Raw genomic sequence first — 17,329 nt, forward strand, 5'->3', positions numbered from 1 at the left:
AATCTGCGTTGTTATCATATAATCAGTCAAAAAGTTAAGGGCAAAACTGAGATTTCTTCAGAAACAAGAAATTCTGCTTCAAGATGGCAGCATCAGCTTCTGCCTGAGGGTTTTCAACCGGCTTTTAAATTCGTCAGCTTCACCAATGTGTAAGGCAATTTCCTGAAGTACATCCCAAGATACGCCCCTGGTACTGCTGCTCCGGGGAACCCTGATAGAAACATATGAAGCAGTCAGCCCAGGGCCTTGCCTGTCACAGTCCTCAGGAAATGGGACCTATCGTTACAATTTTAGGCATAGCTGTGTAAAATAGAGGATGCCTTTTGGAAATATGGACTGCCAGGGAATAATCTCTAAGAAGAGGCCATCTTGATAATCACTCATTATTGTCCTAGTTCTTGAAGTTGTCGCAAGTCTCTGTTTTATGTTTCCAATGCATTGACGATGTTCATATTCATAATGGCTTAAGACTTGCTCCACTCCTTATGTGGAAGCTGATTTTCATCCTGTGCTTCTCTGACATTCCCTAGGGAGGGCCATTAGCCATGAAGCCTGCACTTCAACGTCACCCTGAACTTCTCCCATGATGCTCTGCAGCACCTGAGGCACTGTCACCTGTGCATCCTTCGTTATTCCTTGAGTCAAAACTGAACCCCAAGAATATACAATAATGGGAGAAAGACTGCAGAGTTAAATCTCATTCTGACTGAGAAAACTGTCCTATGAGAAGCTGGCTTATTGGATGAGAGCTTATGACAGTACTTATTTACTATACCCACTCTATATAGGAAAACTTTTTTTATAGGTCTAAAAGGTTGAATGCTGGTAATTTCATGTGTTTCACTCTAATAATGATATTCTTCCTCACTGTAATGGATTTATATAGACTCTAAGTATTTTTAATAAAAATATTTCTGTGGTGAGAATATAGTAACAAATCAGTATTGTACACGGCAGTACTAAGCAAAATATGTGTATTATTAATGTTGTTATTGTCATTAGACTTCAGTTATAGCAAAAAGTAATCCGAGGACAACCCAGAGGTGGGTGTCTTGGCCTTAAGATGGGGCCCTCTCGTAGATGGGGGAGTGGGCTAAGTGTGGAGGCCTGGGCCTCTCTCATTGCTCATGTTATAATAGGCAGGCTTCCAGCCCAGAGAGCCGTAACTGAGCCATGTGTTTTCTCCAGCCGATCCAGATATTACCCTGGGGATAGTTGAGTATTAGGCATCATATTATCAGCTCTTCTCTGCCAGTGAGCTATCTTCACTGTTTGACGCATTTTTAGTACAGATGGCAAATTGCTAAGTGTGTACGCACATCTTTTGGAAAGCAGAAAGTTACTCAATTATTTATTTAAAAGTTTAAAAAAACCCTATCTCATACTTCACATTATCTACAGAAACAAGCCATGCCCTTAATATGTGTACAATAGAGCTATAAACCACAGGGTGTGATATTGTTGCGTAAAGGCCTTGATCTTTTTTTAACTTTTAAATGATTTTTTACTTAGAACAACAATAAATAGCAAATCAAAAACACAGTAACAAGTCGAGAGAGGAAGGGTAGGCAACAGAAGGAAGGAAACTCTTGGGTACCTGTAAACTGCACGTTTGCTCTGCTCTTTGAGCAAGGGCCCCACCTTTTCACGTGGCACTGGCTCTGCAAGGCACATGCTTTGGCCTTGTCTCCGTCATTCCCGTTGCTTATTAGTACATATCATATCTTGATTCTAGGTAACTGATTTATATCTTCTGGTTGTCTTTGATGGCCTGCTCTCCCCACTAAAATCTGGGTTCCCAGAAGATGGGGATTTTGTCTCTATAGGTCATGGCTGTATCCCCAATGTACAGAGGTGCCCAGTGCTTTGTAGGTGCTTGAGAAACGTTCAGGGAATGTTGAGAGAATGATGTTAGCTGCCAAGACCAGGGTTCATCCATCTTTCCCCTCCCGACCCCACTCCCCACCACCCACTTTGTCTATTTTGGTGCAGACAGCTCATGCTAGAACTCTGTGGTTCTGACATTTTCTTTTCAGACCTCAGTGCTGCATCCTGTCTGTCTCCTGCCAGCCCCAGCACTGTGGGTGTGAAGGGTGGCTGCCCTGCAGGCGGCTGGGAGCTTACAGGCCTTGATTTTTAAACCAGACTAACTGGGTTTGAATCCTAGTTCTGTCACCACATAATTGTGTAACTTGGGGAAGTTAATCTCTCTGTGACTGAGATTTCTCTTCTGCAAAATGGGGCTGGAAACAATCTTCTATCTTAGAAGGTTGTGGGGGGGAATACTTGTAAACTACAGTGCCTAATACATCAAAGAGCATGGTGTGCTGACTACTACTGTTATTAAGTGAATGGCTTCTAATATATATGAGAAATTTTAAACTTCAAATTGTGTTACAAAACAGCATAAAATTAAAAAAAAAACAAATCATAAAATGTCCAAACTACACAAATGATAAAAAAATTTTTCTTGTGTTAAGTTTGTGTGTGCTATCAGGGAGGTCATAGGCCAGCTTAGATCTCTTGGTTTTTTATAAAGACTTGTATTATAACTGTTTCTGCTCTATCCCACTTCTTCCTCCTGGTATTTGATATATCTTTGCCAAATGCTTGAAATGGCTTATTTCCCTCCCTAATAACTGACAGCCATGGCATTGGTAATGATCATTAAGATCAGCCAACAAGGTGACCTGACTGTCACATCCACATCCACCTCCTTAACTCCAAATTGGAGACTGAACCTATCTATGCATTTGGTCCACGATAAGTTAAAAATGGATATATTTTGCTCTTAGATTGCTATGTGGCGTTTTAGAATTCAACAGTATGTAATCATGGGAAAGTATTGATCCAAACCGCCAGCTGCTTTGAATGCTATGCCTCAGAGGAATTTAGGGGAGCCCTAAGCATCTTTAACAGTTATTTTCAAAACATTTATTGGAAGAAGCTTGGCGTGTTACATACTGCATGACTTTCCTTACTGCTCTGAAAACCGCATTCAGATTCACCCTAAAGCTACTGAACTTGCATCAAAGAATTCAGCCTTAGAGCAGAGAAATGGTCTTTTCAATAAAAGTGATAAAAAGTAACTTAGATTTCCAGGGTGCCTTTCTTCTGAAAAACCCATAAAACCTTTACACGATTTGGTGAAAGGATTTTTTATCCAGAAGGATTTTTCTGGGATGGCATTTGATTGAGAAAGTTTCTCAAAGTTTAAATATGTTTCTGAATATCTTTCTCATCTTTTGCTGCTGTGTTTTAAGTTCAACACATTTCAATTTAACTCATTATGGACACCTTTCCTTTTTTAAAAAAAAACAGCATAAGCAGCAAGTCAGTTTCTTTGGCTTCCTTACTGTTCAGTTTCTCTGGAGAGTATTTTCTTCCCAAATCCTTTTGTCTTGCTCAGCCACCTTTACCGTTATTCTTGCATTTCATTTAGGGTGTTCCCTGGTGGAGCCAATAGTGCTGATATTTCAGAACCCTGGGCCCCAATTAACAGCCCTGCCTTTTAATAAGAGTGCTATTTTTCTTTACCTACGGCTCAGACGCTTGGGGCTTGACCCTCCGAGGAAGCTGAATTCTGGTTCCCTTCCACGGTGTAGTGGTTAATCCTATTATCTGTACTCCTGTCCCTCTGCCCTGTGCATCTTGTTTGTGGTATTAGAGAAATCAGCTTATATCTTATACTTCTCAGTTCCCAATTCTTTCATGTTTTTCAGTATTTCTTTAATTTCATCCATATTACTCAAAATCCAACTCTGCTTTACTTGCATACTATAAAAACAAGTATCTCTATTTTTCAGAATCTTTATTTTTTTCCTATTACAAGAGCAATATATATATATATATTATTTTATAAAGTTAAACATCCCATATGTAATTCGACCTCAAGGAGATTCACAATGTCCATATTTTTCCCAGTTTGATTTTCTTATTTTTAAAAATAAACGTTAGAATCATACTTAATTGGAATGAAATTTTAGAGAAATCAAAATAAAAGAACTGGTACACTAAGCATGATGCAATAATTTATTTATAGATTTTCTATTGATTTTTAAAATTTCATAAAATTTTATGAATATTTTCTCAGGTCTTATTATTTAAAAAAAAATATTCTCCAAAAACTGCATGAGTTTATTTTTGAAAGTACCTGAAGATACTGAAGAAAGTACCTAAGTGCTTATAAAACTTTAGCTTTTGAATGATGGATCGTGTTGTGTATGACTTCAAAGGAAGAATTACAGTAGCAGACTATGGGCCCTGGAAGGCGAAGGGACAGTTATAAATACAGCGATGTTTGGGATATCAGTGTCAGTAAGGGTTTCTCCCAATAGGAATATATATATATTTTATACATAATGATACATAGTTTAGACAGAGGTTTATTCTAAGTAACTGGTTCATGTAATTGCGGGGGCTGGAAAGTTTTAAGTCTGGAGGACAGGCCAGGAGGCTTGAAACTCAGGCAGGATTTGTAAGTTCTGGCACTGAGGTAGAGGAAATGGAGTTCTGGGCCCAAGGAAGTCCCTCAACCACCTCTGAAACCAGTGCTTACACTGACCGTCTGCAACTAGACAATTCAATTCCAAAGTCCCAGAGCTTGACCAAAAGTAAATAGCATAAGAATAATCTGGAACTTAAAGAAGAGCTAAAGTCAAGTGTTCCATCCTGGTTCTACTACTGAATCTGAGTCGATTTAAACAGACTTAATACTTCTCATGTTCAAAGGCCAAACTCCATATTAAAATCAATGAACACTAATCATTATCAAACTTTTAAGGGACAGGTTAATTCTTGTGCTCAACAGCATGAAAAGATAAAAATCCTCCCTATTTATTTTATAGCCATGTAGCCACGCTTTTAGCCTTCAAGAACCCTGTGGCCATGTCAGTGTCTTCACTGCTATCTGAGTTTGCAGCAAATCAGATCCTCTGTAATTTCTTGTTGTTTTTAACAATATACCACAGAAAGAAAACTTCAAATAATCTATTTTATGAAATGTGTGAAAAAAAGTACTGTATAAACAACCACTATTAGCAAGTTAAGTGTAAAGCTTACCTGCTCAGCTGCTGGCACAGAAAAGGCAGAAGTGGAACCACCCAGGGATGAGATGTGTCTGGGCAGGTCTGGAAAACATGGAAGGCAGACAAGAGAGTTTAGGGCACGGGCAGGGGTATGATGGAGAGGCTGCACCATGAAGTCTAAGTCACAGAGGAAGGGAGGTGAAGGAGGTGGGGCTGGCGGGCAGGGTGGAGAGTCGGGGTCTATGGGCCAGGGTCACTCCACAGCAGGCGGGGTCCTCACCAGAGGGCGGAGAATGTTCTAGACATGCTTTTGGGGAATGGGGAGGGCAATGACCTCCTCTCCCGACCTGAGAAATAACAACAATGATAATTATGATGATGGAGTGTTAACAGCTGCCATTTCTGGAGAGACCTTCCTATATACCAAGCTATGGGCTAAACATTTTATATATCTTATTCTCATTTAACAAGGGTGTGAGAAAATGAGCAGCTTCTTGGGACTGGAGGAGACCTTGCGTCTTTGGTGGGGAGCTAGTCATGGTGAAGGTGGGGAAAGGGTTGGGGGAGAGGTCTGTAGACATGAGGGGTTTGCAGATAACGGGGAGTACCAGAGAGTAGACTGGAAGCGCTTGGGTGGAAGGGGGCTGGCAGGGGAGTCGCACAGAGCAGTACAGGGATGACAACATTGGAGAGGGTGAACAAGCAGCAGGAACATCATAATCCCAAGCAGTGATGACGGGGAAGCAGGCTTGGGGCATTCAGACTTGATCACTGCTGGGGCTGATGGTTTCTAATTTGGAGGAAAACAAAAGACACTGAAAGAGCAAATGCTAAATCACTGACCCAGATAAGAAGCTGGGGTACGGGGAGTGGAAAGAGGGCAGAAGGCAGAGAAGGGCCCCTTCAGGGTGTGGTGAGGTGAGGTGGAGAGAAGGGGCTAGAGCCTGCAATAACACTCAGGCCACAGGGTGAGCCAGGGCTCTTTGGCCCTCCAGGGAGCTGGCATCACCGAATGGACATATTTATATTCTGTCTTTTGTGAGTTCAGGCTTCCGGAGGATCTTGAGCTACTTTGTCCTTGCATGTTATCCACAAATACGTATGGAGCCCCTACAATGTGCTGTGAGGTGCCATGGGGGTATAACAATGTGGAAAACAGGGCCTATGTGCTCAAGAAACTTGGGATCTAAGTAGATGAAAGGTCGTGACTAGGTAAATAGCATGAGAAGTTAATAAGACACAACAAAGCTAAGCGTATGACATTTGGGAGACAGTATGGACAAATGGGTGTCTGGATCCAGAGCAGAGGAGGACTCAGGTGGTGTGGGAAGGCCTTCGAGGGGATGAGGAGCAAGCAGCTTGCACGGTGGGTGGGGTACCACTTGGACCAAAGTAGGAGTGCAGCAGTACAGGCTCACGTTGCAGTGGCTGTGGAAAGGGACCACAGAGGCAGAGGGGCCTGCGCAGGGAGGGCCCTGGATGCGCTCCATGGATGAAGAGCCAGAGAGGTAGGGCGTGTCTGGGGGCAGTGAGGACGTGTAAGCGTGTGAGTCTTCACCCTCTGTACACTGATTTCTCCTTAGAGAATGGTGCTTTAAAACAATTCCATGTGGTTAGTTGCAGGATGCTCACAATTATCCAGTACACAAGAGTCTTTGCTTTAGAGCCAAATACTAGGCTTCTAAAAGTCAGAGTTTGGTAGGTCTTGGCCTGCTGTCTTGTGGGCTGGTGTGCAAGGACAAAACAAGCCTAAGCAAAGGAATGCCCAGCCGAGTGTGTTTGCTTTACCATGTTGACAGAGTTGTTTGGGAAAAATACAGGATGCAAAGCCTAGAGTTTAGATATCCTCGAGAAGAAACTGAGCAGGGTATATGCTAACCCTTGGACGGTTTAAATAAACATCGTGCACTGGAAATGTTTCACAGATCTGGTCTTCCTGAGTTCTGGTGGCTTGAGGACAGGCAGGCTTCACGTGTCTGGCTTCAAGCTCTTCATGAGACCATACTTAAGCCAAACGTGGAATGATGAAATCCTTCCTTCTCATGCATCCAATTGGCATTGATGGATACATGACTGTAGAGATAAGAAATGGCTATGGCATATGTGTGTGTGGAAACCATACTCAACAATGGCTAATGCTTGGCCTGACCATGGGCTGCACAAAGGCAAACCACCTGAGAGGCAAAGGAATATATGGTGAAAATAAAATAAAATGTCCACTTAATGTGTAGGCAGTTTAATTTGTAAGGCTAAGTACAGGAAAAAGAATGTAAATAAGCCTTCCTACATATTTCTCAAACCCCCTAGTCTCTATGTTGTCACCATACTTCTATGGCCATGTTTACGTAATACCCTTTTTACTATTCTAATTTTTAAAATTGGTAAAATACATGCATCCAGAGCAAAAGAGTGCCTCCCCACTACATATTATAAGAATGTTTACTACCTCTCTTCATTTTTCTATTACTTTTAGCACCAAAGTCAAACTATCTTTTAATTAATTCTGAGACATTAAGCTAATCATCAGACTAATCAATTACATGGGAGGAAGAAATGTAAAATTAGGGAAAATAATTCACAGAGATGGAAAGAAGGGGAAAATATGCTGATCAAAGTTATTTATTCTGGGGAAGTTTTTTCTCCCCCTACACATGACCTAAAAGTACATCTTAGTTCTGAGTCTTTGAAAAAAATTCTGAGTTTTAAATCAATGGAAGTTTTTTTGCAAATTAGTTGAGCTTTTACTCAGCAAGGTTTCCTGGCTATTACGGACAACTTCACAACACCTTATGGAAACAGGTGTACAGACAGAAGGGCCCCATCTGTTCAGCATTCCTGTCCTTACTCCAGGAATGCTGGATTCACCAGGAACCTCGAGAAAGCCATTTGTAAATGTCTTACTAACTTATCTTCAGTCCCTGTAATAGCAAGTCCCTAAACAAGTAGCAATTCTCACATCACCCAAAGTCTTGTCACTTGACAAGAGCAAGGGAATTAATGGCAAACCACCACCGAGTGGATCCATCATCAGGTACCACAGTTCAGATCACTCCTGGGTGATTTCTCCAAAGTTGTTTGTGAACTGAGGTGTAGAGTTCTACCTGCATGTTAGGTTTTAACCATAAAAAGCATCTTTCATGCACTGAGAATACCTGGCTGGGCCTCAGAGCTGTTCCTGAGCTCTGTTTCTAGTCCCACGGTGCTAGTGAGCCCAGCCACTTGGAAAACCACAGAATGCAGACCTGTCCATCAGAACGGTGGAGGGAAATGGACCCAATCAATTTTTAGCAATCACACTTGTAAACAAAGAATGAATAAAATGTCTGGCGGGGTGGAAGATGGGAGGTCTGGAGGCTCTGGGAGAGTAGAAGGTGATCTCTGAGGGACAGTCTGGGGTGATCTATTTTGTTATTAAAGGTGAAATTACTAACCCTCTTCCAGGAAATGAGTCAAGATTTAGAAGAAAAGGTACAAGTTTTATGGTGAGTTGGAGCATGGGAGAGGTTAATGAACTGGTGGGGGACATGAAGAGAAGTTCCAGGCACACGTTAAGGAAGTGACTCTCACAGGACCAAGGAGCCCCAACCAGCACAAGCTCGCCCAGTGGAAATTTTCTGGGTCAAGTATTACTCAATACTTAATGTGTCAGAACATAGTGCACCCTTCATTTGAGAAGGGCCAATTTCATTTATCCCCTGCCTGTGCCTCCAGAAGCCACATGGCTGGCCCCCTACATCCTGTCCAGAGTCCCATTTCCCGTTCTTCAGCCACACTGGGCCAGTACACCAATCTAGACTTACTTTCTGTGCATATGTTCTTGAGGATGTCATTTCCTCTCTTGAAATACCCTTTGCTTTGATCCCTTTTAATGCTTATTAAATGCCAAACCCTTTACAAAGATTTCCCTGATCCTTCTAATTTGGATATAATCTCATCCTCCTTAAGCATTCTCTACTTACAATGAAAATTAATCTTTCATCATTTATTAGGGTTATCTTTCCCTAATCTTCTCCTGTTTCCAATAGATTGTTAAACTTTGTGAGTATATACTTATTTAAATTCTCATTTGGTCCTCACATGTACCCAGCACAACTCTTGCACACAGAATGTGTACAATACATACTTGTTAAAAGAAATTGAATCAACATTTGTTGAATGATACTGAATTGATGCTATGAAAATGGCTCTCATATATGCAGGCTCATTTACTGAAAAATGGGACCAGGGTTCCATACAGCATGGGGTTCTGGGGGCTGGATTAGAAGTGGGGGTGAGGAGGATTTGTGCCAGGGCTGTAGACTATGGCGCTAATGGCATTCGCAAGACAGCATGTCAGGGAGGCCAGTGTTGAGAATGAAACAGTCCAAAAGGAGCATCAACTGAAGCAGCAGCAACCAGGTTTCCCAAGAGAAAATAAGCTGGCCGGGCAGAGGACCGGCTGGGAAGTACGGCTGAAGAATCTTCTCACAGATACTGGAGTGAAAAGATTGGAATCTGGTTGAAGAATTAAGTGCAGTTAGTTCTTTATGAGACTCTCCTCCTGTATTGTTTTATCCAGTGAGGTTTCCAGCCTGTGTCTGCCGTTATCCTAGTTCAGATACCATCACTATAGCGTGGTAGACGTCCCTACCAGCTACTCTGCAGCGGGTCATCCTAACGACTCAGAATCCGTTCTTCTCAACCTCCTTTCACAGTGAGCCTTCAGGGTGCTCTTGCAATGCCTTGCTGTGACCGAATCCTGCTACAGCTCTGCAAGCAGGTGAGGTGAGCGGCCTTGTCTAACCCTGATCACACTGAGAGGGCAGGACACGCCACAGACACCTCGGCCTGTCAGTGACAGAGCCTGGACTTACCCAATCTCCTAGAATCGGATTGTCAGGTTGTGGCTCTTCCGACTTTGGCTTTTTGAGGGTTCGGGATCTAGTGATTATCATGAGGCACAGTGAAAAGGGTTCTGAAAGGAAACACACCCAAGTCCCACTTTGTTCACTGATAAACTTTACGGCTTTATGTGAGTCTCTCGGCTTCAGCTACCTTGCTTTTGAAATGGGATAATAATGTCAAGTAGCCCTGTGTGTAAAATTTTGAAGGTGGTGAACTTGACACAATAGGTTCTTGAGGCTCTTTTCTTTAATCAGTTACGTTAATATTTCTTGAGCACTTGTTTATGAGGGACTCAGGACTGAACAAGACAGGGCTGCTCCCTCTAAGTGCCCACACTCTGTGCTTTGGACTGTTTATCCCATCACACCGATCTGCCCTGAGGCATCAGTGCCTTCCAGGGCTCTAGCAAGTCTCTGCCATCTAGATAAGTATTGATGGTGAAATCAGACATTTGTCCCATAACTCTCCAAGTGTTTCTGTAAAATGAAGACAATAAAAAACACTACTCAATGAGGGTGTACCAAGGATGAAATGAAATGGGAATTTAGAAGGGATTTATAAATTGTGAAAGGCTGTAGAAATGTAAATGGTGTGACCATTTATTCTGCAAATGCAGAAATGCCTCTTTGAGTCCCTGTCTGAGGGAGACCAAGGGGGAAATGGGCAGGATGAAGTTCGTCATTGGCCTGGCACTTTTCAGGCGTGTCTGCCCTCTAGCGGCTGTGGTCCATGGCTGCTTCATGGGAGGGGTGCCCGGAGAAGAACGAAGCAGGCCCGTCTGGGAGGGTAAAGAAGGGTTTGCCAGGGAACTCAGCCTTGTCCTCACTGTCCTCCTCTGTAGGAGACATTGCCCACATCCCTTTGATCTATCTTCAGGTATAGTGGAAGGCACAAGCTTTGGGGGTGAACAGACCTGCCCCTGTCATTTACCACCAACCTGAGCCAATTTACCTAATTTCCATTAGCTTTAGTCCCCTGTTTACATGGGAAGAACCCAATTTGAGGGTTTTGTAAAGGTACAATGAAATAATTTATATAGAATAGTCTGCACAGTACCTGGTACATTTTAAGCACTTTAAAAAAGGCTTTTATTGCCTTCACACTTTATTCATATTTCTGGGTTCATACTGGCAGGTTACTTGGGGCTGGAAATACATATTTAGCCCTTAAATCATCTTAGATGCTTCCCCAATAAGCAAATGTTCCCTTTCTAACCTTTTCAAAGGGAAAATTGTTAGCCTGGAATTGTAAATTCTACAAATACAAGGTTAGATAATCTGCCTACCTAACGCTGTTCTGATTTCCCTCTTCAGATTTGTGGGACTATTTGCTGCTCTCACTGGGGCCTGCCTGCTGCCCAAGTTGTGGGACTATTTGCTGCTCTCACTGGGGCCTGCCTGCTGCCCAGCAGGGCTTCTGATGGAACAGTTTATGAGCCTCTGATGTAAAAGACTGTCTTACTAATGAGGCACATTCCCAGGATGGGCAGGTCTTCTTCACAAGCTGAACACAAGTGAAGCTCACCGGGTAACCCCTCCTCCTGCTTTCCCTCTGGTCCACCCTGCACATCCCTGACCAAGGACTGTGTGGCCAGTCACATCACCCTGTCTGTGCTCTGTTGGGAAGACGTCTATTTGAGGAGGAAGACATAATCCGGTATTCCCAAGATGGATTTTGTTTACCGCTATCATAGTCTTTCAGGCATTTGAAAGGATAGGTCCTTAAGTATCACAGAGGGAACAAATCGGATGACTCCAGGAAAAGCTGCTCAGCCTCCCAGAGGGCAGCTGGCCCCTGCTGGTACTGGTTCACAGGACCAACTGTGCCTCTCTGAACTTGGCATCTGAGGGAAGATCTGAAGGAGGTAAAGGTCAGCTATCTGGGAGAAACTGTTCCAAGCTGAAGGAACAAACTAGTGGCTGGCGTGTTTGGGAAACACCAGGGAAGCTGGTTTGACTAAAAAGAGCAAGCAAGGGAGGATCTGAGGTCTGAGAGAGAAGCCGGCTTTATAAGGACTCCGGCTTTTTCTCTGAGGAGATGGAGAACAAGGGCTGGCTGGAAGAGTGACCTAACATGTCGTTTGGTTTCTGTATTAATAAAAGGCTACAGAAAGGCAGGTGCAGAAGCAGGGAGAACAGTTAGGAATTCTTGCAGTTGTCCAAGTAAGAGATGCCCGTATCATGGACAAAGTAGATCCTGGACATAATGTGACATTAAGACCTAAAGATCTTCTGAATTGGCTGTGAGGTGTTGGAGAAAGACAGGAGTCACAGATGAGTCCAAGCGTTTTCGCCTGAGCAACTAGGAGGATGACGGTGCTATTACTAAGATGGGAAGACGGCAAGGAGGGCTGGTTTCGGATGGACAGCCAGGAGTTGGATTTTGGACATGTGAAACTTGAGATGACTAGCAGACAGCCAAGAGACATCAATTCAAGATTTGGTTACATGACCATTAGGGGAAAATTTCAGGCTTGAGATATAGATTTAAAGGACTTCAGTATACAGACAGTATTTAAAACCAAGACAGATGAGATCACCAAGGAGATGAGTACAGATAGAGAAGCCCAAGCACTACGTCTTGAGGCACTCCAATGTTTAGAGGTCATGGAGGTGAGGGAGAAGCACTGAAGGAGATTAAGAGGAGCAGGCAATAAGGTAGTAATCAAACTGGGGAGCCAAGGGAATAAAGTATTACAAATAGGGAGTGATCAATGTTCCAAATGTTAGTGATTGGTCAAGTAAGATGACACATGGAACTGACTAGTTCGGCAACATGGGGGTCACTGTCGACCTTGAAGAGGAATTTGGACAGAGTGTCCTATATCCAGATTATAAAATCAGTATTATAGCTTGTTAATTTGTTTACATTTCTTTCTATAGCACTTAAGTGGTATACTAGTTCCTCTTAGGCAGAGGGAGTATGATGTCTCATTCACTCTGTGTCCTGACGTAGAGTAAGGAGCTCAATGAATGTATGTGGAATGAACACGCAAATGCATGAAAAAGAGCAATCTCAGTATTGGCCTAGGATGTCCACTGTAAGTCTGCACTGCCTCAGAATTACTGGATCAGAAAGAGATCTGCCACCAGGTGGGACTGGACTTGAATCACAGGATACAGATGACTATCCTATTCGTAATGACACTGTCATTCTGTCTTTTTTGCACAGCATTGTCATCATCATCATCATCCAATAAACACAGTCTGTCCATCCTTCCCTCACAGTCCATCTTAGAGTGCTCATTCAACTTTAATTTACCAACTGCTCATATACCTCATTGTTATAAACTCCCTAATACCATATGCATATTGCTGTAGTATTGATTGTCTTTATGTTCAGAATTTCAAGGACCTTTGGTGGCATCTTCCTGCTATATATTGTACTTAATATCATTTCTTTGGCTTTAAAGAATGCCTGTAATTTAATAATTCAAGTGAAGATGTTTATCGAGTGGGGTTGTGTGCCAGATAGACAATTCTCTTTGGAGATACAATGGTGAGCAAGTCAGACATGATCATGGCCCCGAAGGAGCCTGCAGTCTAATGGAGTTATGTGGCAGAGACATCAAACAATCAATTACAACAAAGGGTGATAAATGGCATGAGAAGGGAAGTGCTGTCCGTTTCATACATATCTTCTATCCTTGGTCTTCCTTTATATACTTTATGTGTGTTCCTGGGTGATTGCATTCACCCTCTTGAACTCAACGAATGACTCCCAAATCGAGAGCTCCAGCTCAGATCTTTCTAAATATGTCCAACCAATGTTTATTGGGTCTTTCCACTTGGGAGTCTCAGAATCACCTTCAAACTCAACATATCAATAACAGAATCAAGCACCTCCGTTAACCCTCCTACACATACATACCAACACCTTAGCTGTTTTTTTCTTTCTGAGCCACCGTAATCTACAGTGCCATTGAGTCAACTGCCCACTTAGACACCAGAGCATTCACCTTGGCTTCTGGTTCTACCTCGTCCCACTTTAGCAATCTGTTACTAGTTCTATTCATTCTTTCTTCTAAATATCTCTTGACTCTCCTCAGTTGTCTCCATTTCTATGACCATTACATAACACCTGTGAACATTTGCTGGACCTTTGTTATGTACCAGGTTCTCTAGTAAGTGCTTTCAATGTGTTTCCTTATTTATTCCTCATATCACTGGGTAAGCTTCAGTGAACTCCAGAGCTATTCTCATTTTTACAGACAAGAAAGTGAGGTGTACAGAGGTTAAGCACCTAGGCGGTAGGTGAACGAGTCTTGTTGCATAAACCAGTGTCACGAACCACTAAACCCTTAGTTGAAGCAGCTTTACCATCTCTGACTCCAGATTTCTATGACAGCCTCCAACCATGACTTTTTCAAAGCTTCACCACAGACATGAGTGAAATGGCATTTCCACTTGAAGTTATTTAATTTATCTACCTGTCACCCTTAGGATAAATTCCAAAGCCCCTCATACAGCTTTTGCTCTTGTTTTCTGTGATCGGGCCTCTGAGTATTTCTTGGGCTTCCCCGTCCCCCGTCCCCCCCACCCCCCCGTCCAGCCCACGGCTCTAAAGCACTTTCTGCAGTTCCGCAGACATGCTTCCTCTCACCCCCGGGTCTCATGTCCCCTCTGTCTGGGAAATCTCACTCTATGACTGATCTGCTTCTGTCACATATCCCACTTCTTAGCAAGAAAGGTCCAGAAGGAAGTATTATTTTACCTATTCTGCTTTTTATTTGTTCCTGTTAAAAATCAATAGGATGAAAAAAAAAATCAATAGGATGTATTAACACAAATGATGGGACTAAACATGAGAACCTCCTGCTTTTTAGTGACTCTGTCCTGATGACAGTCACAATTATGTGACAAAGGACATGTGCAGATCTGTGGAGTGCACTGTGTTGAGGGGGGTGGACAGGGGGCTTGAGTGCTTGTTGCTGAATATTCCTGAAGGCTCCTGCCCCCCACTCTCCCCAGATTTAAAGGAAGGAGATGCCTTGAAGCCTGGGGTCAGTGTACCAAGCTTGCATGATTAGTACCGTATTTCCCTTTCTGAGCTGTTTAGAATCAAAAAGAAAAAAATGTTAGAAAAAAATCGATGTCAAGTATAAGATTGGAAACAAAGCATAGTTGGAAGAAATTAGAACCACACTTCCATCATCAGGGTTCAATAATCAAAGAAAACAACTTTTCTCCTCTTGGGGAACTATATTTTTCTCAAGTTTTGGGAATACTAAGGGGAATGCTCAGACCATTTGGCCCATGCAAGACTACGACAAGGTCCGGCCACACCTCTGATGGCCCTGCAGCCACTTACCCCCCCCCCCCCAAACTACACCTCATCTCATTTCTTCACGGGGCACCATGTCTTTAGGGACAGAAGGTGATAGCAGCATTTCCTGGAGATTTTGCAAAGACACCAAACCTCCCCTGGTAAATTTGCAGCAAAACTCTCATTCCTTAAGGTGAAAGGGGGCAGCATCAAGGATCTTTTAAGGAATGGAGGCCATTTGCAAAACTTCACCACATAGTCTGTTTAGAATAGTGATTCTTATTTCCCAGCTTCCCTATGTTCTCTTGGTGTTTATATTCTAAGTGTACCTACTTGCATACTGTTGTATATCTGAATACTCTTCTAAAATGTTTTTCATTTCTTCTGACAGGAATGAAGACCTGGTTTCTTAGTTGCAGCATCTCAGAGGAAAGGTGCTGACAGAATATTAAGTGGCCTTAGGGGCCTTCTCTGATTGTCCCTTTTGATGCCCAGCAAAGCCACTCTCTGTCTTTCACATGATCTCATCTTTTTTTTTTTTAATTTGTATTGAGGGATAAGATGCTGAGGTATAGTAAGATATTACTGTTTCTCTCTCTTCCAATTAGAATGTACATTCATGAAGGTGGAGACCCAGAATAATGCTTGGCACATAATAGTTGCTCAATAAGTATCTGTTGAAAAATGGGGTAGAGGCTTATTCAGACTGAGAAGCACAGAAGCGGGTGGCAGGCAGGTATAGGAGTCCCAGCACCACAGCAGTAGATTCAAATGCTTCTGGAATGATTGATGCCTGGGTCACCTCTTCCCCTAGTCCCATTAAGCACCCAACCCAGGTCAGTGAGCTGGCCAATCAATCAGCATCCTTCTCTCACAGGGCATCAAAAGCTGTTCAGAGGACCTGAAAGCACTCAGTCTGTTTCAGGTGTGGATGCAGAAGTTTAGATGGATAAAAGCTGCTGTCAATTTTTACACTTAAGATGCTAATTGTTAAATCTTCCTTTGTCTCCCCCCTCCTTCACTTTTCTAAGGCTTCTGGAAAGGAAAGAAAATTTTAAGTACATGTAGATGGGATGAAGAGGACAGGCAAAGATTTAGGTCTTTTGGAAGTGAAGTCGATTTTTTAAGTGTTAAATAAATGAGTGAGAGATTCCCAGTTTAAAAGCATGGAGTTCAAGGACAATTAAGCAAATAAAAGTCTCACTTTTGAACTCAGAACGTGACAGCTGACTGATTTAATGGATTTTCAGCTCAACCAAACTTCCTTTTGGAAACAGCTAATGCTGTCTTTCTCATGACAACTGTTCTTGTTTTTTTTCCACCCACCTCAGGTCATCCATAAGCCCCAGAGTTTCTTTATATTTCGGCTTGAATGTAGATCGTTCTCAAATTTCTTTCTGTATCCAAGCTCCTATTCAGCATTTCTTCCATAAGCATGGTTTGAGCTGAACCACTGATTTTTACTTGTAATATCTCATTAAGCTAAGCAACTTCCCTGCCTCTTCAAAGTCTGCTTTCTAGTAGTGGGAATACTGGAGGGCGCCAGGTCACCACAGAGGCCAAGGCTGCAGAAGGGGCTCCAGGCAGCTCCTGCCTGTTCACAGCGTGGGCCGCAGCGGCCCTGCCTGGCACTGCATGTGAACTGCAGGGCGGCTGCTGCCCAAGCAGGTGTGTTTGAGTGTCTGAATGAGGCTGTTCTGTGCAAACTTCAGAAGAGCCTTTGTACCAAAGTTTTACACCAGTTGCCCCGATGCCTTCCCCAGCAATGTTGTATTCTCACCAGGAGGTGGTGAGCTTCTGGAGGCCACTGGGGAACACAGAAGGAAACCTGGGGAAGTTGAGGGGCAACCCTTGAGGTCTGGTACACTAGGAAGCTGTGATGGCGTCATGGGCCAGGAAAAAGGACAGCTGTGTGTGTCTATATACTGTTTCGGATTTGGAAAAAGCTCCATGGTAGACATCTTGTATGCATTTTCTGAAAAAGAAAACATTTCCCCACAGCATTTTGTTTACATATTCACAATACTGCTGGAAATGTTCATAGTCATAGTCATGGGGAGATTGAAGAATATGTTAAAATTCTGTAGCTTGCCAATCTAATAAGGGCTCAGGGAAGAAAAGAGGTTATTTCTGAATGCTTGTAACTCTTGCAT

At 42.9% G+C, this 17,329-nt stretch overlaps 1 long non-coding RNA gene across 2 annotated transcripts in view; it reads right to left on the bottom strand.

Annotated features, from left to right (window-relative positions):
- The window catches only part of LOC140847761 (uncharacterized), a 215,827-nt gene that overhangs the window by 122,154 nt on the left and 76,344 nt on the right, over window positions 1-17,329 (bottom strand). For both annotated transcript variants that reach the window (XR_012127897.1, XR_012127895.1), the window contains exon 2: window positions 5,062-5,129. This is a non-coding gene — a long non-coding RNA (uncharacterized lncRNA). The remainder of the gene's footprint in view (window positions 1-5,061; window positions 5,130-17,329) is intronic.

Source organism: Manis javanica, chromosome 1, assembly GCF_040802235.1.
Source record: "Manis javanica isolate MJ-LG chromosome 1, MJ_LKY, whole genome shotgun sequence".
Lineage (NCBI taxonomy): Eukaryota > Metazoa > Chordata > Mammalia > Pholidota > Manidae > Manis > Manis javanica.